At 32.3% G+C, this 26247-nt stretch overlaps 2 long non-coding RNA genes and 1 other non-coding gene across 3 annotated transcripts; 1 reads left to right on the top strand and 2 right to left on the bottom strand.

Moving 5' to 3' along the window:
* Window positions 1-3879: 3879 nt before the first annotated feature.
* LOC120580287 (uncharacterized) lies at window positions 3880-5240 on the bottom strand. The gene is made up of 5 exons (XR_005645990.1): window positions 4974-5240; window positions 4775-4871; window positions 4549-4670; window positions 4380-4464; window positions 3880-4300 (listed from the first exon to the last, which is right to left on the bottom strand). It is a non-coding gene; the product is annotated as an uncharacterized lncRNA (long non-coding RNA).
* A 2158-nt stretch (window positions 5241-7398) lies between these two features.
* Window positions 7399-7470, top strand: TRNAK-UUU (transfer RNA lysine (anticodon UUU)). The gene has a single exon. It is a non-coding gene; the product is annotated as a tRNA-Lys (tRNA).
* A 7955-nt stretch (window positions 7471-15425) lies between these two features.
* On the bottom strand, window positions 15426-16440 carry LOC120580301 (uncharacterized). Its single transcript, XR_005646001.1, has 3 exons — window positions 16273-16440; window positions 15897-16184; window positions 15426-15796 (listed from the first exon to the last, which is right to left on the bottom strand). It is a non-coding gene; the product is annotated as an uncharacterized lncRNA (long non-coding RNA).
* Between the last annotated feature and the right edge of the window lie 9807 nt (window positions 16441-26247).

Genomic DNA, 26247 nt, shown 5'->3' with positions numbered 1-26247 from the left:
TATGATGTTTTGTTCATATGTGTCCATGCATAGCATATCATTGAGCTTAGTCCTCACCACGAAAATTAGGAGCTTTGTCCTCCGCACGTTTTATAGGAGCTTTGTCCTCCGCACGATTAAAGTATATTAATACTTATGATGACGATTGGTACCACATGCATATAAGGAGTCTAGGAGCATTGTCACATTGTCATGATTAAGATGCCTTGTTGATAATGAATGGATATGTGATTATGTGATAAGTGTTATTTGATTATGTTATGTTGTTTATAATGATTGGATATATGATTACGTGATAACTGTTTAGCATTTATGCAAAGTTAATAATGGAATGATTGATGTTAATTATGATTCGCAATTACATTGATTAATGTTATTTTATTATGAAATCTCACCCCTTCTGCTTGAAAATGTTGCCCTTCGTATGGGTAACTTGTAGGTGATCGTGCTTAGTGTGCAGTTGCTTCGTGAGTTGGCCTTGCCTTCACTGTGTCGTCTAGGTCGCTCTGATACGTAACGGGATGGGGTTTAATGCTATAACATGCTTCATTCTTTTACGTGAACTGCTTATGTTTTGATAAACTCTTTTGAGATACTTATTGGGCCTGCGTGCCGAAAACGTTTATGATTTATGTTTATAATTTTCCGCTGCTATGTTAAAGATATTTGTGAAGGTTAAATCATTATTTAACTGTTTTGGATTACGTTTCTATGTGATATCCCGTTTATGGTTTTTACTCTGATAATTGTTTAAGAAATTTGTATATTGGGAAAACGGGGTGTTACAGGGACTAGGGATGGTTACATAATAAAGAAATAAAAAAACATGTTCACTTATAAACAAGGGCATAATTGACAAACAAGATAGAAAATAATTGTTTAATAAGGAGAATCGATTTAGTTGATTCCAGAAGCTACAAATGTGAGCTTCAGGCAAAATCAAGTTTAGCCTCTATAATCAATTAATCTTTTTGGAAGCCAAACATATTTTTTAAGATCAAATTACGTTGAGATGTTGTAAACGTGAGTATTTAAAAATCTACTGGGCAACCAAACAGACACTTAAACTTAATATTAGTAAGATATATGATTGAATTGACTCGAGTTATCTCATATGTATAATGAGTAAAATGGGATTATGTGTGTGTTTGGTATGGCGGTGGTGAGAATTGATTTTGATAGAATTGAGTTTGAGAGAATTGATTTTGTTTAAAAGTGAGTTGAAGGTAAATTGATTATGTTTGGATACACTTTAATAGAAGTGATTCTAATGAGTTGATGTTGTTTGGATAGTTTGAATCAAAATTGATTTTGAATGTGTAATGACTAAATTATCCTTTTAATTAAAACTAACTATCTCATTCTTACTTAAAATAATTATTTGAACATATCTAAAATCATAAATGATTTTTATTGGTTCACAAATTTATTTAAAAATAATTTGAGATTATAAGTGTTTTTTTTTAAGAAAATTTATGAGTTATTTTTTAAAAAAACTAATCAATTGAGTTATTTTTTTAATACTCCCTCACACGTCGTCTCCCTTCTATTTTTCTCCAGAAGCTTTATTCCCTTCCCATCTTTTTCTCTTAGTCTCACTATTTTTCCTTCTCCACCTCCAGATCCATGACTCTAACCTTTCTCCTTCCCATTTCACTATTTTTCTCTCATATCATTTTTCTATCACTCACCAATTAAGAACAGATCTGTAATCTTTCAGTTCCTTTTCTTGTTTTAAGTTAAATTATTATTTATTTATTTTCCCTCTTCAGATCTGCAAAAATAGAGAAGAAGAAAGATGTTTTTTTTAAGGAAGAAGAAGAAAGATGTTTACTAGTAGGAAATTGGAGAAGAAAACATGGGGGTATATTGGTAACTATACATGTCATTGAAATCAAAACTGAGTTTCACAAAAGCAGAAGCTATGAATATCAGCTTCAGTTGTAATGGCGTTTTGAGATCAAAACCACGTTTCCTGGAATTACTTTTCATTCAGCCAAACAAGATAGAAAATCTGAAAACGGCGTTTGAAAAAGCAAACGGAGGTTTAGCCACTGTAAACGTGTTGCCAAACAGGCACATGTCAAATACGGATTTAGTGGACCATGATGTGTATTAAGACAATTACTTGGTACTAGTCAATGGGAATAGAGTGGGACCCGCCATTTCAGGGAGAGGGCTTATTAGACAATATGACTTCCTTTCAACTTACTTGTTAATTATGTGTGTTGAAGGCTCATCGTCTTTTTTTTTGTCAAGTAGTTTAATGGCTAGAGCTCACATAAATTAATTGTGGAGAAGTGGAGTGTTCGAGGTTCGAACATCGGCTCCTGCATATATAATACAATATCCCTACCAACTGAGCTAAACTCTCATCGTCTTTAATCAGACATTTATGAAGCAAAAATTTGCACTAATGCTTCAATTATTTCTCATCTTATTGCTACATATGATTGTTTTTATTCTTAGGCAATAGAAAGCCAAACACCGATAATTAAAGACATTCTAGCCATGTACGAATCTGCTTCATGTCAATCCATTCATTTTCAGAAGTCCTGAATTTTATGTTGGGAGGTACAACAAGTGCTTGAAACTGGGGATAGTTTTAAAAATTGGGCAGGACTAGCCGGTCCGACCATGATCCAGTGTAGTAACCGGTTTGGGTTGCCTATTAGATCATACATGCAATTGAATCGTCAAGACTCAGATGAACCTGTTGAAAACTGACTGTTTTTGCAAATCAGACCAGTTTAATATGGTCGGGCCTGTCGGACCGTGAAACGGTGTAGTGATCGGTTTGTGTCGCCTATTAGACCATTCATGCAATTGAACCGATGAGACTCGGATGAACCCGTCAAAATCGACTATTTTGGCAAACCAGACCAGTTTAATGCATAAACAAATATTAATTAATAAATTTCAAAAAAAAAAGAAAATTTGTAAGTGTGAGAGTAGAACTCGGGAACTGCCGGCACATGAAAACTTCATTTTACCACTGCACCGTTTTTTCATTTGTAAACATGATTTGCTATCTACTAACTACCTATCAAAAGAATATATCTGGTAAGTTACAAGTTAACCCTTTTTAAAACTTAAGCTCATGGTTTAAACTCTTTTTAAAGCCCTTAATTGTAATTAACTAAATAAAGATAAAAGTTACATTCTAAACGCTTTCCAAATAACAGTCCCACTAACTTGGGGATTTGTTGCCCTCAGATACTCTGAAGTTTTTTTTCTTCCAAATTTCAAATGCAAAAAAATTGATAATTGATGCCTCAAGAAAACATTAAAATAAATAATGGGAGAGTCAAAGTGAAATTGAAGCAAGAAAGGGTGAAGATGAGAGATTCAGCGAAATAGAGAGAAGGAGAAGAACAATTTTTCACTTATACTTTTTTCCAAAAATTCATATATTCTTTGAAATAGATTGACACTTTCATGAAATTTTTCTTTCTCAATTTTTTAGGTTTTTATCTTTCTCCACTCTCTTGCCTCTTCTCTTTATTCCTGCCTCTTTCTCAAAATGTTGCAAATGATTTTCTAACCCTAATTCTCAAAACGTGATTAAGCTTTAGAAGAAGACAAAAGAAAACAGAAAACTATTAACAAAAAAAAATCGCACGCGATACAACTGCTTATGCGATGTACGATTAAAAAAAGAAAGCGATTTGTGATTACCATCTAAATCCTCGATATAACTACTTATGCGATACAACTGCTTCTCCGATGTGAGATCAACAAAAGAAAGCGATTGAGCGATATTGTGCGGTTTTGCTCACTTTTTTAGTATCGTCAAACGATCACCGAGATTAAAACAAAACATGTTTTGCGCATTAAAAAACACCTTGGCAGCCGAAACTAGGGAAGAACATTGCTTGTTAAGAAGGTAGTTCATATCATTATCAAACAGAAGAAACACAACATATCCAGTAGCATCACTGACGCGGAGCTTCACCTTGTACCTAATACAACCCTCACAGTAAAGATGATGATCACCATAAAAATAAAAGAAGATTTGTAATACTCGATGAATATGAGATAAACCTAGGAACAACATGGATGACATGTCTAACACATCCTTTGCAATTATAAGACCCAGAATCAGCGGTCACGCTTCGATGACATCTACGCGCAGAATACCACCACTCTTCTCCATCAACCAATCTATCTATAACAGCAGCCACAACAAAAACTCAATCATAACACCTATTCTTCAACGGATCAATAGACTTCTTTGGAAACATGTTAAGGAAATCATCCTTCAATAGAACCAGAGGGTTCTAGCCCAAGCTTAACCATCCTATTTATTGGAAAAATTAGCATTAAAAAACCATTATAAAAAAAACAATAAGAACAAAATCAACGGTATTCAAGATCACCTTTTCCTAAGGGAAACAACCTATGGTATATCAGGGTTGATCAAAATCCTTGATGAGTTCATTACATTTTGAAGAGACGCTTTCTCTACATAAAAACAAAATAAACAATGAAATATATCACGACACCAGTCACAAAGAAAACTTATACAACGAAATGTCGACAACCAACCTCGGAGCATCTTAACCTTAGTAAACTGAACAACAACCGCAGGCAATCCAACTGTGTATTTCCCCATCATCTTCATCAAAGAGTCCACATAATCACCAAACAATGCACACTTGCATTTCCCACTGAAAATTAAACCATCAATTGTTAATTCAGATCTGATAACAAAGCATATAGGAACACTCAAAAACCAAACAAAGACTACATATAAAAAAATGCCACCCATTACCTGTCATCAGTAAGCTCCAGAAGAATCATCTTAGTAATATTTCCATCACAAATTTACTCCCTCTGATTAGAAATCCCAATAATGATTGCAACAACATCTAGACAAAAAATGAAACAACCAGCACAATTCACCAACAAATCAAGACTACAAACATAAAACATAAACTCAAACAAACAAAAAACCATTGGTTATTACATACCAACCAAATAATCAACATCATAACTCTCAGAGCATGCATCTATGATCTTCTTCAGAGAAAGACAGTACAAAGGTATGAAGGGTCCTTCACATGGGTGCACCTTCGTCTTCATTTAAAAAAAAAAAACAACTTCTAACTATGAGATGTAGCCCTATGCGCACCAGAGTTAGGACCCACGAAAAAGTATGACATCTTGTACACATTTCCCTCACTCAATTTATGCTGAAAAACATATTGGATTTTCTTCCTCACAGTAGCATGGATCATGCAGCCCTTCAAATTCAAATCCAAATACAAAAATTAACCTCAAACATAACCAGCACAAAAAAATAAAACCAAATAAAAAAAAGCTACATGCCTTCTCATCACACATAATCATCTAAATTAACTTGATCTGGATTCAAAAAGGAATAAACACACCACAGTCTGATAACACGAACCTTAACCCTAACATCTTACTTAGAAGAAACAATGGAAGAGACATTATCAAATGTATTAGTCATTCTCGAAAGCTTGAACATGAAAAAACAACAAAAGTTATGCAGTGGAAGTGATGAGTATGTGGAACCTCCAAACGTATTTATAGACAACTGAAATGGTAAAAGAGGAAGAAATAGTAACAATCAAAGTAACCACAACCGCTCATAAAAAAATAATTCAAATTTTACCCAAGTAACAAATAAGAGGGAAAATAATTGAACATTTACCAATTGATAGGATGTAACATGATAAGCCAGAAACCAATACAATGAATCTCTTAGATCAACATCAATTGTCGCATCACATGTGCGTCCCCTCGTGCAATACACTAATTACACTGATCTGGTGTGCAATGCAGTAAGAAAGTACAAAAGCACAACTTGGAAGTGGAGGTTAAATCCCAGGTAAAAATCCCAAGAAATCTCACCGCATGGTAAAAAAGAACAGGATCGGAAATCTCTAGGAATCAATTCAGTGCAAATTTTCATTTTTCAATAGGGGAATCCAAACATACGCATTGGTAAGATTATAGATTATATATTTCAGTTTTTGTAGTAACTAAAATCAATTTTAATATTATGTACTTTGAAGGATTTCAATGTCTTGATACTTTCGATATACTGATATATATATATATATATATATATATATATATATATATATATATATATCCTATGAATTAGCACACATGTCTCTATCTTTCTCATACAATTTCTATTAACAAAATTTCTTAGGTGACGAATATAATCTTATTTTAACAAATAGAACATGCTTGATCATGTTTGTATCATTCATTCCGAACTAATTATAGATTTTGGTTCTGTAACAAAATACAATGTAGCATGAATATGACATAAGGTTTATAATTTTACCTCAATTTGTTCCTTTATATTAGAATTATGATATTATAACACATGTGTTCGAAGACTTATTGTAAGCACCAACAAGTCATGGTTAGATCACACGATCTTACGTGCCACGACCACTGCATCATGCTTTTGACCTTGCTATGGATCGTTTTTGGTCGATTTCGTGAGCAGATCGAGTTTTTCTTGGCTAAAAATGTATATAAAACGAGATATAAACAGAGAAGTAGAATGAGAAGGAGAGAGAGAGAGGATGAGGAATGAAGATGAAATCAAGGATTTTGGTTGCTATTAATGTTAGATATGAAACTCTTATGTTTCCTTTATTACTGCGGCACTCCATGTTGAAGAAGAAGACTATATCAAGTTAGGTTAAAGTTGTAGAAGACTTATCTCTTGTCTGAGTCCTAAGACCCAATACTAAATATCTTCTTTTTATAAAACACTTTGCTCTTTTAACCATACCTATGTCTTTCAAAAAGAAAAATAGTAGTTGTACTTTTATTATCTCAACAAAATAAAATAATAATCATAATAATAATATCTAGCTCTTATAACAAAATTCATGACCTTACTCTTAATGCACTTGACAAGTTTTTATAAATTATAAACAATAATACCTTTCCTTTTATTCAAAAAAATACCTTACCTTTTATTTAGAAAAAATGTAGTACTACTTTTTTTTTTAATTTAAAAGCCCAAAAAAATTTAGTACTACTAATAGATAATGGTATCAAAAAATGATAAAATACTATTAATCAAATTATTTTAATGTTTTGATTTATAAGTTATTTTGTTTTGTATTATAATTTTTATGTTTTTGTGTGTTTATATATGTGAAGTTACAATTTTGTCCTTGATTGGTTTCTTACAAACCGTGATACGTTCCTCGTGTTTACATTTCTTTATTAGCCGACTGATCCTACTTAGGATCTCGATCCTGACTATATTGGTTGGAGGGATATTTAAAAGAAATTGTGTTAAGAGTTTTGTTTACAAACCATGTTATGTGTACTACAAATCAATCTGCATACATTACTACACAAAGTAAGTAAGAAGATCATCAAAGAACGAATTATGCCGACTTAGCTCAGTGGTAGAGCGCGTGGCTTTTAACCACGTGGTCGTGGGTTCGATCCCCACAGTCGGCGATAATGTAATTTTTTTATTTAACTCTACTTTCAAAATTATTAGCAAATTGATTTTGTAAATATATTGTTTCTTCAAATTAATATCATTATTTCTATTTTTTCTAATTTATAGACACGTGTGAATGCATTTTTGTTAGCAATTTTGGTAAGACACGATAATTATGGAAAATGCAAATTCCTCCTAAAGTAAAAAACTTTGGAGAGTTTGCAGGAACTATCTCACCACACAATTTAAACTTCATGATCGTGGTAAAAACTGTCCAAACACTTTGAATTTTTAGGCACGTAACACTTCACTGAGGCGAATAAAACTTTAATTTTGATTCATTTCACTTACTATTTAGTTTTCGATTGATTTTTATCATGTGAACTACTAGTTTTAGAACCTTATTAATTCTTGAACCAAACTAAAGCAAAAAAGATAGCATGCTAGCCTACCTTGCTAATATCAAAATCACCTACGACTTTCACAACTCATGCACTCCATTTGGATGAGCATGTAAACCTATTTTCTGCAAAATCCAACAAGAAGAATGAAGAAGCAGTAGTCAAACAAAAAAAAATAACCAATTAAGTTTAAAGAGCATTAGTTCCAACTCATGGCATGTGCTGGGACAACTCAGCACATCATGTTTATATGCAAGGATAACAATTTTTAACATTATGTACATATTAACAATGTAAAAGGTATCCATGCAAACCTAAAAAAGAAAAGGGGAAACAAAACAACATTTCCCATACTCATGTGTCTGCCTTTCCACTTTTTTTATTGCTCTAACGCGTGTATATTATCAATGATATTTTATCGAAATTTGCGTGTAAATTACAAACAATGTTTTATATAATTTTTTTGATATAGATTAAAATTATAAGTATGAATATTAGTGATTTTCAAATATAACAAACTCAACAAATCAGATTTATCTTTTCATATTGACAATAATATTATAACAAATATAATGCTTATCTTTTTTAATAACACCACCAATATAACATTATTATAAAAAAAATATGTTTAAAGGTATAATTGTAATAATAAAAAAGCCAAATCAAAAGAACCGAAATATTTTATTTTCTTTATATCTAGTATAGATAACTAAGAAGAAGGTAACGATTTATTTTAACTCAATTTAGTACGAAAGAACATTAACTGTAATTGATTTATTTAAGGGAAAAAAATGACATGTAATTCCTATCATAATTCTAAAGTGTTCTTTTAGTGATTCTTTGATGCAGTCATTTTTTTAAGGAAAGATTATTTCAAGAGATGCAGTCATTTTTTGATCTTCATCATATGATGGAACTCTCCACATCTGTAAAACACCAACTCTAATCCTAAGTAGATTAACATCATGGGTACCATAAACAAAGTCATTGAGATCACTTTCCATTTCTTTTGTTTTTGTAAAAACCTTACAAATATAAATAAAATGAAGATAGGACTTAGACAAACAAAGAGACATGCATGTCTTAAAACCAATGGACACGACCAACAAAGAGTATAAGAAAAAAGAAGAAAAAATTCTGATTTCAAAAGACTCACTCGACAAAAAAGTATAAGACATCACTATTACAATAATAATTATTAATAATAATGAATAATAATAATGATAATGATAAACTACAAAACAGTCCAAGGTCAGACACTTGAAGTTGAAAGATGGTATACCTCACAAATTGACATGCTGCAAACACAATGAGTTTCTTCAAAACCTATTCAATAGTGTATGACTTTATTCAAGATAATTAAATGCTATACACGTTACCTGTTTAACAATATTTCTACTCCTAATTAAGCAAAAGGAAGCAGTTCCAAGATTCTATCCATTAAATCCATTTAAAAAAACAAACTGGTTATTCCAAATTGTGTAATATAATCTGAATCTATAAAATAAAATTTAAACGTGTAACTTTTACTCTCCTAATAAACCTGCACGATTGAACCATATCAATAAAAAAAACTTAAAAATACATAGTATGTAACCAAATTAAAATACCTGGTAATTCATACGGGCAATAGAAAACGGAGCCTGGGTTTTGTCTGAAACAAACGTTGTACCAAGGACATACTGACTAAAAAGAAACTCTGGGTAAAACGAAGGCGAAATGAATTGGGATATATCCTCTCTTCTTTTCATTATATTAAAGTTCTTTTTAGGAAAGGGTAATTATACAATACATAGCATGAATTGAGGTGTACAGTGTAACGCCCTAGTCGTTATTTATTTATTTATGGTTTATTTAGAGTCTTTTATATGATTTTAAATAATATTGGTGATTTATGTGGTGTATTATATTTTATTATATAGTTTATTTTAATAATAATTAGATTAAGTGAGAAATTAATATTATTTTGAAGTTTGGGGAGTTAAGTAAGATTTAATAGAATTAAGGGGAATTTAATGAAAAGAAAGGGAAGTTACTTTTTGGGAGTTAAGAAAAGAGAAAAGTTAGAAAACGTTTTTACGTGAAACAAGTTTTGGGAGAGAAAACCAAGAACAAGGGAGAAGAGCCAAGGAACCGATTTTTGCTGTGCAATTCTTTCTGCAAATCTAAGGTAAGGGTGAGGTTTGCTTCATTAGTATAGATATTGAATTCTGATTTTGAGTTTAACACGTTTTGGTAGAAAATTGGGAATTTTAGGTTTATGTTGAATTAGTGGTTTTGAGAGTAGAGTTTGTGATTCTGATGTTAGAATTAGGTTCTGGTTGCATACAACATTTAGTTTAGTATCTGTAAACTGATTTGGGGAGTGGAATTGAGAAAATTGGGATTTTGGGTAAAAATCTGGATTCTGGTCGTGCTGATATTCATCGCTCGCCTAGGCGAGTAGACCTTCCCACCTCGCGAGTGAGCAACTTCATGGCTCGCCTCGCGAGCAAGTGCCTGAGAGATCATGATATTTGAAGTGTTGTTATAAGACGTAAGATGGGTGGTTTTGGGTGCCTTAATACGTAAAGGAATGAATAGGCCAATTTTAGATTGAAATTGGGGTGATTAATGTCGTTGGTTAATATTTGATTAAAGTGGGTTAATATTTATTTAATGTTGGTTAATGTATGGTGTTGGTTAATGTGAAATATATGTATTATGTGGAAAATATACGACGTTGAAGTTGTTGTTGGCTATCATTAGTTGAATTATTATGGTGTAAGTCATATGAACATATATGCATTGTCAGGTTGTATGTAGGTATACACAAGTGGAGTTAGTTGCATAAGCACAAAAGCGGGAGGGCTCTGGCCCTGGAACGCCTTGTCGTTCAAAGCGGTGGAACACTTTGTTGTTCAAAGCGGTGTTTAGCGGTGAGGACTTATGTCCTGAAAAAGAATGCTTTAACCATTCGATTAGCGGTGAGGGCTTCGGCCCTGATTATGGTACCACATGCATTTGTAGAGGAGTCTTAGTGGAGGTGTCGAGTCTTGCATGAGTTGAAGTTGTTGGTTTTAAGTACCATTTGTTGTTGATGTTGATAATGATAATATTTATATATGTTGATGAATTATTGTTATGATAGGGTGTTAGATTCAAATTGATGAATTATTTATCTATATTTTTGTTGTGAATCTCACCCCTTCTGCTTGAAAATGTTGCCCTTCCTATGGGTAACTTGCAGGTGATCATGAGTAGTAGGTGGTGGCTCAAAGGGTCTAGGGCTCTGATACGTGGGATGGGATTTTAATGTTACCTTCATTCCTATGTATCAATTTTTGAATATTGCTGATGTAGCCCTATGGTCGTTGAATTTATGTTGATAAGGCTTTTATGCCAAGATTTAATTATGGAGATTTTAACAGTTGTTGTTGCTGTTTTGATGCAAATTTTCCGCTGCAAAATTAATGATGATTTTGAAGGATGTTTATTAAATAGATTTTTATATTCTATTTAAGAAATTTTGAAAATGTAGTGTGACATGTCCGTTTGGGAACTACTCTGATGCATGTTTATTTATTATTAAATTGATTTTGGGTAACGGGGTGTTACATACAGGGACACCCACTACATCCCTAAGAGTCTGTTTGGATGAGAAGAGAAGGTGAAAGGAAAGAAAGTATCAAGAAAGAATGTTGAAGGAATGAAAGTGAATGGAATGTGATCGGAAAGTGATATGATTTTGTGGTTGTTTGTTTGTAGTGAAAGTGAATAGAAAATGAGAGGACAGAAAGAAGTATACTTATAAAATGACATACATGCCTTTAAGTAAAATAAAATATATAGATAATTTTTAAAAATATAATCTTAATAAAATACACATATATAGCTCAAATATATCCCTAAAAAATATATAGCTGAAATATATAATGATAATATATACTCTTTATAAGATACTATTTTCACGTTTTTCAATAAAAAATTATACAATAATAATAATATTATAAAATAAAGTCATATTTTTGCATGAGGTTGTTTTTGTCTTTTTCTAATGCCCCTTACCATTGAAAACTTTCTTCTCAAATTGGGAGGGATGGGAATCTTGTGTGGGACCCAGCAAAAAGTGTTATTTCCTTGCTTTATCAGCTGGAATCAAACCATGGAAAGTTTCTTGAAATATGTGTTTCCATCCTTGATGCTTTCTTTTCTTAAAGGATCAGCTGTTCCAAACTGACTCTAAAAAAAAAAAGGGACACCCACTACATAACTTAATTAATTAACGATTATTCTATAAAGCAAATATTTGTATTTTAACCTCATACGATTAGTTTCATTCATTAAATGATGAATATGGTCTACTTGATTGACCAGATACATCATTCAATGAATGAACCTAAAAAGTTAACTTTTGCTTATAATAGCGACTGAATGGAGTATATGATATTTATTACAGACTACATTCATCATCTAATGAATAAATTTAAAATGTTGATTTTTTTTATAACAGCGAGAGGAGTGTGTATATTTTAGAAAACATTATTTCACAAGAAAATAATTATATTACCTTTGAAAGAAAAAGAGAGTTATATTAAATTTTTAACATCTTTTCATAAAAATAAAAAGTAATCAACACACTCTCGCATTTAGTAATAAAATTAAATAAAAAATTTAAAATAATTGATGACTCTGGTAAATAAGAATTAAGAGTGATGCTAACCAGTGTCCTCGGTCACAAGTAACGAAATCTAAGTGGAACTTAAAACTTTTCCAACTTTAAAAACATTGAATGCTAAGTTTCAAGAAAAACTTTTTACATTTGGTTTATATATAGACTACAAACATCATTTACTGAACAGAGCCAAAAAAAGAACTTTTGCTTATGATAAGGACCGGAGGGAGTATAACTTAGGCTTAATAGCAGCTTTAACTCCCTAATTTTTTCAAAGTTGCGATTTTGGCTCCCTAAGAAAAAAAACTACAAAACTGTCCCCTAAGTTTTACATCTGTGGCAGTTTTGGCCCCCAAGGCTAATTTTGACTCGGTCTATGCTGACTTAGGGGGGCCAAAACTGCTATAGTTGCAAAGCTTAGGGGGCGGTTTTGTAGTTTTTTCTTAGGGGGTCAAAATCGCAACTTTGAAAAAGTTAGGGGGTTAAAACTGCTATTACTATAACTTATCTTAGTTCATATGGTGTCTTACCGGTAGTTCTATGAGGTATTCTATTTAATAAAAAACATGTAGTTGATAAAGCTTCACCCTAAAGATTATTTGGAGCATGAGAACTAACAAGCATAGAATTCATCATTTCTTTTAAAGACATATTTTTCCTTTCAGCCACGCCATTAGATTCAAGAGAATAAGGAGGAGTTATTTCATGTATAATGCCTTCTTTTTCACAAAATTCATTAAAAGAGATATACTCACCACCACGATAAGATCTAACTCTTTTAATTTTCTTATTTAATTGATTCTCTACTTCAGCTTTATAAGATAAAAACATGTCAAACGCTTCATCTTTATGCCTTAATAAATAAACCTTAGTGTATCTAGAGAAATCATCAATAAAAGTCACATAATAACATTTACCTCCTCTTGTTGGAGTTTGCTTTAAATCTCCTAAATTAGTATGAATTAAATCAAGCAAATTAGATTCACGTTGCACAGGTGGACATGTCTTTTTGGTTAATTTACATTCCACACAAATATCACATTTATCATGTTGTTTATCACCAAGAGAAATGATACCAAGACGATCTAATTTAAAAACATATGAAGAACTAATATATCCTAATCTAGCATGCCAAATATCATATGAATCAATCAAACATGCAGAGGGAATATTTTTATTCATAAATGTAGAGATATCCAACACAAATACACCATTACTATAAAATCCTTTGCCTACAAAGCCCCCACATTTTGAAAGTAAAACTTTGTTTGATTCAAAAGTGACTGTTACACCCGCTTTGCTCAATATAGACACAGACACCAAATTATAACTCATATGAGGCACATGTAAAACATTACGCACATGTAAAACATTACTTAAAGAAATGGTTTTTTCAAAGGCAAGTTTTAAATCCACTTTTCCTATACCAAGAACATCAACTGTTCTCGAATCACTTAAAATGATATGTTCCTTTCCTTTCGCTATAGTTTTATAAGATGTGAACATATTTTTATTTGCACAAATATGTGAGGTAGAGGCTGAGTCTATCACCCATGGTTTTTCCTTCATTGAAAGTATTGTATGGGAAACAACATTCACATGTATATCATCTGTCAAAACTTGTAAATTAAATTTAGAATCGATAGCTTGGTTGTTTCCATCTTTGTAGCTATATTGAGCAATATGGTGTCCAATTTTGATTTAAAAATTTTATTGTAAGGGCTTTTCAACAAAGCAGATTCCATAATAATAATAATAATAATAATAATAATAATAATAATAATATATAGAAATGTTTCTAGTTCAAAAGGTCAATATATAACAATATAAGTTACGGCAATTTATTTTCTAAATCAATTGTTAGATAAACAATAATGATTCTAATTCAAAAGACAAATATATAACAGATAGAAGTTCACGACAATATTTTGTCAATTATTTATTGAATGAAAGTTCTGTACCTTGTAGAAGGTCTGCACTAATTTTCCAATCACCCAAACCTTAACTTGCGGTCACAGTTATAAAGGATAAATTCCAAGATTGTTGTACCTGATGTGTAAACAGCAACCACAACACCGCAACTTTAAGTAATAACGCAGCAACCGCAACTTCGAATAACATCGCAGTCATCGCAACTTCAAATAACAACGAACCAGATTCTGCAAAACAAACTACAAAGTAAACCTGCAAAATTGAATGCGTTAGTATTAACCTGAGGCGTCACGAAGACTGTCCTTGGAATTTATCCGCCTCAATGTGCGCAAACTCCCTAGGATACAGCAGGTCCTTCTCCTAGTGATGGAGGTAACAGAACAGCAAGAACTATAAGTTTATCAGGTAGATGTTTATTCAAGAATTAGAAAATTGGAGGAGAAGAAAACAAATTTTCTTTTTTCTTATGTGAGGTAGTCAGCAAAGTAGAAAAACCAATTGCTTTTGTTTTCATACCTATTGAATGATAGAAGTGAGGAAAACGTGTATCTGTATATGCCAATACCGTTGCTAATAAATAGCCAATCTGTTACACATTAACCACACTATTTAAAAGTAATGGAAATGAATATAAAAGGCATTAACACGTTGAAAATTAACTTTCATTGACCTAGTAAAACATAATTATTTTTTTGGTCATATCAGTATGAAATAAAGCATGAAAATTATAGCTTTTGAAATATAATAAATAGTATAAAAATATAAGAGTATCTACTATGCACATGCTTTGAAAAATTTCATAATAATAATCTGCACATGCTTTGGAAAATGTTACACTCAGTATATTAAAATACAAAGAAAGTATTTGCCTAGCTCATAACTGCATTGACATAATATTCTAAATAAGGAATTCATAAAGTGTGATTTGTTTTGTGTTTTCAATATGGATTAATGAAAATAACACAGTAGTTTGTCTTCAAGGAAGAAAATAAAAAATACAAATAGCACAGATAAGCAAACTTAAATATAAGTACAAATACAAATCTAAAAAAAAGGAATACATATAGTTTCCAAGCTTTCCCTCAAAATATAAATTCCAAGCTGAGAAGCATCCATAGTGATCCACCCAACCAAAAAAATCCTAAACAACAAGCATCACAAAATCCCTTTGATGTGGACATGACATTGTTCTACATAAGCTTGGATATAAGAAACATTACCAAAGGCTTAATATCACCACAAATTTTCCTCACATTAAAATAGCCCCCATTGACAGAATTCACAAGTTTCTTTTTTTCAACCTTGAAGATAAAAGTCAATGGGATGAACAAAAAAGTCGAACTTCCACTCTATCTGCAGCGTGGATGAACAAAAATTAGTGATCTTCAAATCGAATAAAATGAAATACCTCAAGATCATATTTAATGTTTAAATATGCATTAAGATTCATTACTTTGGTTTAAATGGAAGAACACTCATAACACAATCAGTGCAATATTTCGACCTAGAACATCGATTCAGAATGTTTGTGCATTCAAAAGAAGGAAACCACCAATTCTCTCCATTCACAAAATCAGCAATACTTCCAACAACGACAAAATCTCCGTCATCCGTAGAGGTCTTCAGCTCTTCAATAGTTTTTCTAGGATATTTTTGAAGAAGATCTTCCTGGTATGTCTCATTTGGAATTGAACATAGAACATTCATGGGAGATGTACAATCAAATCCAATAACATGCATTCTACAAACATCATGGTATAATCAGAAACACAAATGAGTAAGCTTGATAATAAACTAAACAAACCAGGTGAGCCATTGGATTAAATTACCTATACTTAAAAGATCGTACTTCCGATATGTCAGGATCCACCAAAATCTTTGTAACATTTGGTACAAATTCAATTGTTGGATTATCTGTGCATAATTAAGTTAGTTTGTTTCGACACTCAATATCACACATAGAAATCAAAAGAGTTAAATAAAATACATAAATCCTACAAAACCTCTATACAATTTAACTTTCACAAAGCGAAACACAATTGGAGTTACAATAGCAGAACCCTCCGCAAATTTCTTCAATTTTTCACAAATCTCTCCATAAAACACACAGCCAATCTTACCTCTGATCAAACACAACATTGTTAATAAAAATGATCATAGGAGGTGTAACACAGTATAAACATATCATCATCAAAACATATAATTACGTACAACCTCTCATCAAAAATCTCAGCCACATGAACTTTACATGTTTTTTCATCCAGACAGAATTCCTGTGCCATTGAAATTCCAGTCATGTAGAGTCCCTAGCTCAGCCATGCTTGGATTTTACATGAGTTATTATAACATCTATATATCTGCCTTTCGAATGAAAGAGCTATAATAAAATTATAACATCTCAAAATAAGCTATTTGATTTTAAAAAATTCTGCAACAAAAAAAAATTAGGAAAACAAATCTAACATATAAGCCATCCTGAACAAAGAGGTCACTGTACAATTTTGTTAAAATAATTAGGTCATTTAAGTATACTAAAAATAAAAAATACAGAAGATAATTAATAATATTAGATAGATCAAATTTTCTTCATAGGATGTTAATCATGTAAAGAAACAATTACATCCTAGTGAATTAAACGATAGGACTAAAAGTCAGAGTAATTTCTGTATAGACACAAATTCAAATCAAATTAACTCAGGATAGATCTATTTTAGGTTTTAAAAAAATAGATATTATGCTAAAAGAATGTTGAGATGTTTTTTAGAAATTTTTAAAAAAACATGAAGTTATTTTTGTTTGCCTACTATAGAAAAAATTCATTTAAAAAAAGATGACATTTAACTTGTAAGTGTGTTACCTCTTTGTCTTAAAAAGAACATACTTCGAGATAAATTAATCACAATAGATCTTCATTTCAAGATTAAAATAAATGATTAGTATTTGGTCACACAACACAAATGAATAGTGTTTGGTCACAAACATACATAAAAATGTCATCTTTAGAGACACTAAATCATTTTAGAGCAGTGATAGGTGTACCACCATAGGTGGCAATACACCTTATACCACCCTTGTGTGGCAACACAAATAATAATAAAAAAATAAATCAATTCCATGTCGGAAAAAAAAATCAAAGATGAAAAAAAAATTAAAATTTGTGTCGTACCCTCCCTCTTCCATTTCAATTCATTTTGGTAGAAAATTTCTCTTTCTTCACCCTAGTTCATTTCGCCACCACTGTTCATTCCGCCACCACCATTCATTCCGTTCAACCCTAGCCGCCGTCTCCTGCTCCATCTTCCGTCCAACCCTAGCCGCGGCGTCGTCTTTTGCTCCATCTTCCGTTCAACCGTAGCCGCGCCGCCGTCTCTTGTTCCATCTTCCATTCAACGCAAGCGCGCGCCGCCGTCACCTGCTCCATCTCCGACGATCTCTTTCACAGTGTTCTTTTTCAAGTCAGGTATTTTCTTTAATATTCCTCTTCCTCTTGGCTGTTAGATTTTGTGATTTATGTAAGGTCTTGACTGAGATCTTGGGTGATCTAATGTTCTTTGGTCCTGGCTGAGATCTAATTTATGTAAGCATTTCTTTGAAACAGATTTAAATATTTCTTTCAATGTTTTATTGAGTGATAAAGTTTGTTGACATTCTTTGAAACAGATTTAAGTATTTCATTTTTGATTATTTGCACTTGGCCACAATCAACTTCAAACAATATAATTTTCACAGTTTCTTCTGAATTTAGATGAGCATAATTAAAAGAAATACATTTCATATTTGTAGCCAAACCCCATATATAAAATAGTGAGCAAATCCTAGCTACAAAACCTCAACCCACAAATTGAAGAACAAATTTGAGATGAATCTCACCTTGAACAGAGAAATTGAGTTTTCGACGGCAAGATTGAGTTTTCGACTGTGAGAGAAGATCGGGGTTGGAGAAGATCGCATTTTGTTTGGGAAGAACGATGTTTGTTTGGGAGGAGGTAAGACGAGTGGGAGAAGATCGCAGTTTTAGTTGAGGGGGAGAGGGATCGGGGTTTGCTTCTTTGCTGAGGGAGAGAGAGAGAGATTACAGAGAGAGAAATTGAACAACAGATCTTATATTTTCCTTTTTCATTTCATTTGTTGTTTTTTTTTATTATTTTTTGTTTCTTTGCCATGTCACTGTTGTATCTTATTTTAATATTTCTTTTTGCCAAATCAGAGGTGGTAGGAGGGGTGTACTTATAAGTGTGTTCACCAATCTCATTTTATTATCAATTTCTTTTTCACTATCAAAAAAAATCTTGTGACGTGTGTATGCCCAAACACTATACATCTGTGTTTGTGACTATAAGAGAATTGTGTGTTTGGTACGGCAGTGACGGGAATTGATTTTGACATAATTGAGTTTGAAAGAATTGAGTTTAGTCAAAAGTGAGTTTGATGTGAATTGATTTATGTTTGGATAAACTTATATAAAAGTGATTATTTCAAGTTGATGTTGTTTGAATACTTTAAATTAAAATTGATTTTGGATGTCTAATTACCAAAATGGGTCTTAATTATATTTTTTGAGGGGCCTGTATTTTTTATGGGCGGATTTTAATAGCCGATAAATATCTGCAAAATTCACTAATGAATATAATTAAAAAAATAATAAAATAAACAGGCTAGTTCAATTTTGTAGAATATTGGGTCTTTATCCTTTGGCCCATTATATGTTGTCTTCCTTGCCCAGAAGAAACCACCACCATTCACGGCAACATTGAAGCGGTTCTCCATTGAAACATAGTGAGAACTCTAATGTCAGATTTTGAGGGAGAACTCTACACCATTCATATATCTTCAATTCATTTTCATTTTTTTAAGTTTAATTTATTATGCTTTTTCCCCTATTCTCTCTATTTTGATCTGAAACGGAAGATGGAAGAAAGTTGTTTATCTGAAATGGAAGATGAATGATAAGAGAACGGTTTTATGGTTAATTTGGTAATTATACAAGTCACTAAACAGTTGAGAATTGTAACCGCGTTTGCTTTGCCGCAAAAGCTTGGATTTCTAGCTTCTACCCAACTGGCGTTTTGTCACTTTAACTGTGTTTTGCAAATTCACTTTTCAGATTGCCAAATGTAACACTTCGTTTTTCCAACTTAAAAATTTCAAACATATAATCAGAGTAAACAACATATAACGAGATATCACACTTCTTAAAATCTCAAAAATAGATAAATAATAATTTATCCTTCAACATAAAGCAGTAGAATTAAATTCAACTTCATAAATTGTCTTGGCACGCAGGCCTCATCAAAACACATCATAAATTTAGTTAAGTAACATAAAAACATAGCATATACGTAAAGGAAAGAGAAATAGCCACTAAGATCCCCTCCCGTTACGTATCAGAGCAACCTAAGACTCAGTGAGGCAAGACCACTCACGACAGCACAAAAAGCAACCTACTCTGGATTACCTGCAAGTTACTCATACAAAGAGCAACATTTCCAAGCAGAAGGGGTGAGATTTCACAAAACTATAATATTAAGCATATAATTCAACAATTATATTTAACAACATAAAACATCTTATTAATCAACATTGATAATAATATATCATAAATCACTTCATAATAATCTCAACTTAATCATTTTATCATCATCGACTCGACAAATGCGACTATGCAACTTAGACCTCTTATATGCATGTGGTACCAATACAGGGCATCAAGCCCCCATCGCTATTTTAGTATTAATATACTTCCAGGGCATCAAGCCCCCATCGCTAATTTTGAGCTAATGCTCCAACGTGGTGAGTACAAAGCTCCAGGGCATCAAGCCCCCAACAATGAATGCTAATGCATGGACTCGACCTCTTAAACAACTTAATTCGACAACCTCTTACATTAGTCCAATAATTTGGAACATCATCATCTTCAACATCTTAGATCGACTCATGCAACTTAGTTAAATAACAAACAACAGCATAGACAGTATACAAACAGCATGACATAATAATATCAATTTCAATTCATCAACATTCTTATGCATACAAATATTCTTCAAGTAATGCATAAACATTATATCACATCATAATCAACAACAACATATCTTATACGGCTTCACAGATTATAATTAACCTCATTGTTAAGTCTTAATCCTACCCAAGGGTTCAACTCTCGACAACTCGTGCAACAAAGGTCGCAAAATCTAACAAGTCACTCTGTTTCTGGGTCACTCGCAAGGCGAGAGCCTCTGCTCGCCATGGTGAGTTCAGGTCAGAATCCCACAAGTTTAATTCCAAGTTCAATCTCATCCTACATTCTTTCCTAATCATTATTAGACATATTCAGGCACTCAAAAGCATCTAAGGTTCAACTCAAAAGTCAAAAATACGAATCTTGCATGCTCTCTGGTCTAGCTCGCTAGGCGAGTTCATCTGTTCGCTATGGCGAGCTGCGACATGCAACTCGCGAGGTGAGGGAAAATGGTTCGCGAGGCGAGCGATGAATGTAGGCTCGGGCAGAAGTGCAGTTTTCACGAAAATTCATCTTTTCTCATGGTTTTAAGCCTAACATTGATTCCAGAATTCATCCTACACGTTATCTAAGGTCTAGGAACAGTTTCTACGTCAATCTAACAACTTTTCACCGTTTAATCATCAATTCTCTCAATTTGACCTAATTTTCCGATTCCTCTTAAACTCATCCTAATTCATGTTAAATGTAACCATTGATTCATAGACTTAATAAGATTGCAAAGTTAGTCTCACCCTTACCTTAAAATCAGAAATCGCAGCCCTCCTTGGTGGTTCTCTCTTCCCTTGGCTTTTTCTCTCTTTTTCCAAAACTGATCGTACGTACGTTATGTTTTTCTAAAACAAGGTTTTCCCTATTTATACCTCCTCCAATTATCTTATCTTATACCTCCTTGGTGGTTCTCTCTTCTCTTGGCTTTTTCTCCCTTTTTCCAAAACTGATCGTACGTACGTTATGTTTTTCTAAAACTAGGTTTTCCCTATTTATACCTCCTCCAATTATCTTATCTTATTTCTCTTTCTCCCTCAAAACTCTCTAAAATATCAAAACAGCCGCTAAACTCAATATTTATTTTATTTTCAAATCTTATTTTATTAAACAATAAAATAAGTCACAACTCCTCATTAAATCATATAAACCACCTCAATCATATAAATCGCATAAATCACAGATATATTATATAAATATAATATAAACTCATCTAAAATAACTCTAGACTCAATTAAATAATTAAATAATTCGAAACGGGCGTTACACCAAACATCATAGGAAAAGCAAGAACCGCGTTTGGGGTAAGAAAACACACGTTTGGAGGTTGTGAACGCGCAACCAAACAAACGCTAAGAGAATTTCTCCTCAAATTAACTCTCTTTTAGTTATTTACATGTATAAGTATGTGCCCAAATGATATTTAGATTGGGTTCTGTCCAAGTCAAAACTTATATCAAAAGTCCTATCCATTGAAAATATGTCAGCCTAAACTGTGTGCATAATAAGCCATTATTACTTGAAATGTCCAATTTAATTAAACAGCGGGAAAGATCTTGACATTAAAGGTACAAATCAAAGCACATAGACCAACGATTTTTGCCAAACGTAAGAACCTACCATAATATTACATTTTTAAATACTAAAAACGAACACAACACAATACAATCCATATGAGAAAAAAAAATAATGGCAAAACATAGTTCAAATTACAAAGCTAGGTACATAAAACTGAATAATTAATTGCCAGAGTCTTTAACATAGAGTCAATGGTACAAAACACTTAAAAAACTTACAAATCTAAATAACATACTAACCATAAATCCCAACAAAGGGATAAGACAATTAGAAAATAATGTTCAACTACAGAGACACCAAACACTTCTATTTAATCCAGTCACCACCAAAATCCTGAAAATTTCAAACATTAAATGCATTAGAAAACAAATATTTAAATATTATTGACAAAACAAAATTTTATTGAATTTAATTCTTTAATTTTGCAATAATAATAAAAATGTACCTATTTCACTGGATGGAAAAAACAGTTACTTCTGCAAACAAACACTCAACTTGAGGATCAAAGGTAAAGGTAACATCTTTACAAACAGGTACATTGGACAACTTTGAATATTCATTTCAATCAAGCTCTATAAACTTATCATCCACCTCAGAACCCAAACTACACTCACAAGTAACCCCAATGTTGATGAATATCAAAAGAACAATATCCAAGGATTTCAGCACTGTATCTTGGACAATTGAAGAAGGAATAGTTTACAATATTTCAAAGATGAAACATAAGACTAAATAAAGAAATGAAGAATAAAATTTACAAAGTAATCACCAAGAGAAACTCACCACGTAATTAGATAAAAGATTAGTACATTCAGAAAAGTTATGGACCCAAGTTTATGAATTTAGGATAAAGTATACATCATATCAAAAAACAGATTCTTCAAATGATTCCATAGCCTTAAAGGAAGGACTGCGAGAATCTCCATCAATTTCAAAATCAAAATCCTCAAAGCCAGAAGTTTTGCTGGAAAAATATAAAGTTTCTGGAGAAGAAACCTTCATACTACCAAAGACATGCCATTCACAATCCAGGAACAATGGTTCAATAAAAAAGTATTATCTCCAATATACTCAAATACAGCTAACTGTTATTGTTCAAATGACATAATAATTGATAGTAGAATCCCATAAGAAATGCACACACATAAATCATGTTTAACAATCTCTATGGGTATATGCTCTACTTTTTTGTTGATAATGAACCCTGAGCCATATTTTATACTTACATCAGAAAAAGGAAAACACTTCGGAAAGATCCATACATTAGACTGCAGATCAACAACTCAACATAAATAAGGCAGCAAAACCAAGACCAAAATACATCCCCCATCAAATTTAAAACACAAACCTTTTCCGAGTATACAACACCAATGAACTTTTTTGACCAATCCTCAGTATTTTCCAAGGAAATAAATTTGCAGTTTACATTTATAGGTGCATATAATATAAGAATCAAAACAACTAAACAATGAAATAACAATCAAAAAAAGAAAATCATTTCAGTAAAAGGATGGTAGAAAAAACACAAATATCCACATAGCTAATTCGTGAATAAATTACCCAGTTGTTTTTCTTCCAAATGTCATTTATCACAAGAAAGAATGACAGTAAGAGATCAAATAAATGTAGCACCACAAACATACATACACATATATACTAAAAAATAATAGAAAAAACAGTAAAATGACAAATTAACCCCTAGAAAAGTGCCATTAGATAGTCTTCTCTGTAACGCCCTAGTCGTTATTTATTTATTTATGATTTATTTATAGTCTTTTATATGATTTTAAATAATATTTGTTGATTATGTGGTGTGTTATATTTTATTATATAGTTTATTTTGATAATAATTAGAATAATGTGAGAATTATAATTAATTGGAGTCTTGGGGGTTTTATTTTAATTAATAGAAATTAAGTGGGAGTTAAAGGAATTAAAGGGAGTTAAGTTTTGGGAGTTAAGAATAAGGGAGAGTCAGAGAAAACTGTTTTCACGTACAATCAGTTTTGGGAGAAAACCAAGAGAAAGGTAGGAGAAGAGCCAAGTGAGGAGAATCAGATTTTCTGTAGAGTTTTGTTCTTCAATCAAAGGTAAGGGTGAGACCAACTCTCAATAATTATAGATTATATAACTTCTGATTTTGATTTAACATAAGGGTGTTGGTTAAATTGGGATTTTGGGTTTAGGTTTTGATTATAGATTGTTGAATTGAAAGTGTAGAAACCATGAAAATGATGAGAGATTGCGTACAGATCAATAGTATAATCATATAGCAATGCTGTAATCAGTTTTGGGGATTGAATTGTGGAAAATTGGGATTTTTGGTGAAAAACTACAGAATTCACGTAGTCTGGTTTGTCGCGATTCGCCATGGCGGAGAGATATTTCGCCTGGCGGAAATTTTTGCCATTTTCCTCGCCAGTAGTTCGCCTGGCGAAACATCACAGTAGCCACTCACCTTGAGCTCGCCATTAGTTCGCCTGGCGAAATGTTCAGTGGCAGACTTCCCTGTTTCATGTTCTTGCGTCGTTTACACACGTTTCTGTTTTGAATTGGCATTTGGTGTAAACATGAAAGTTGTATATAATTTTGTTAGCTTTCCAATGGCTTTGGTTTGACTCGAAAATGATATTTGGTTTTTGAGATATCATAAAAATACTCCAAGGAGGTCTTAGTGAATTTTTATGAATTTCAGCACAACTTTGTCAGAATTTGAAATGAAAACTAGTATTGATTGGTACATAATTGGTTTTAGGTGTAAACATGAAAGTTGTGGGTATGAATGTTAGCTTTCTAATGCCGTTGGTTTGACTTCAAAAGGATTTACAGAACTTGTGTTATGGTCAAATTACTACACGTAGGTCACAGTGAAGAATTGTTTATGATTGATAAATTAATATATGTATGTATATGTTTGTGAATACGATATTGTCAATGATTGATGAGGTGTTATATGTATATATGATGTTTTAAGATGTTGATTACCATTTGATGTTGTTATATCTTGAGATTGTTTGTGTGCTGCCATGTTGCTGTTTATTAATGATTAAGCTGCATATGTTGGTTAATATGTTGGTTAATATTTGATTAAAGTGGGTTAATGTTTAATTAAAGTGGGTTAACGTTTGATTAAAGTTGGTTAATATTTAGGTGACGTTGGTTAATGTTGGCTGGTGTTGGTTAATGTGAAATATATGTATTATGTGGAAAATATATGACGTTGAAGTTTTTGTTGGCTATCATTAGTTGTATTATTGTGGTGTAAGTCATATTCATATATATGTATTTGTTGAGGGGTGGTTGTCGTCGTTCATACTGTCGGTGTTTGTAGTTGAGTTGTATGTAGATATACACAAGTGGAGTCAGTTGCATAATCATAAAAGCGGGAGGGCTTTGGCCCTGGAACGCCTTGTCGTTCAAAGCGGTGGAACACTTTGTTGTTCAAAGCGGTGTTTAGCGGTGAGGACTCATGTCCTGAAAAAGAATGCTTTAACCATTCGATCAGCGGTGAGGGTTTCGGCCCTGGAACGCCTTGTCGTTCAAAACGGTGGAACACTTTGTTGTTCAAAGCGGTGTTTAGCGGTGAGGACTCATGTCCTGAAAAAGAATGCTTTAACCATTCAATTAGCGGTGAGGACTTATATCCTGAATGAATGCTTTAACCATTCAATTAGCGGTGAGGACTCTGGCCCTGAATATGGTACCACATGCATGCGCATTATTGAGGAGTCTTAGTGGAGTCGTTGAGTAGTTGCATGAGTCGATGTTGTTGGTTTTAATTACCATTTGTTGTTGATGTTGTTAATGATGATATATTTATATATTGATGAATTATTATTATGATAGGGTGTTAGATTTAATTGATGAACTATATATCTATTATTGATGAAATTAAGATGATTAATGATGTTGTTAATAATGATTGATATTGTTAATGATGTGGTATATTCGTAAATGCATTATGTGGAATTATATATGATGTTTAAGTTGTGTTGATTATCATTTGATATTGTTATATCTTGAGATGTCTATGTGCTACCTGTGATGCTGTCGAATCTTAACTAAGATGTAAATGTTGGTCTAAGGTGTACTCTTACGTTGTTGAGTTAGGAGAGGTGGTGTACTCTCACGTTGTTTATGTTGTTGATTAAGCTGTTGTTGTGGTTGTTGGGAGAGTTGTTGTCGTTGTTGTAGAATCTTGTTGTTGTTGTCGTCGTTGTTG

This window comes from Medicago truncatula, chromosome 4, assembly GCF_003473485.1.
Source record: "Medicago truncatula cultivar Jemalong A17 chromosome 4, MtrunA17r5.0-ANR, whole genome shotgun sequence".
Taxonomy (NCBI): Eukaryota; Viridiplantae; Streptophyta; class Magnoliopsida; order Fabales; family Fabaceae; genus Medicago; species Medicago truncatula.
The sequence above is the reverse complement of the archived record's forward strand: the minus strand, read 5'-3'. Positions and strand labels throughout refer to the sequence as shown.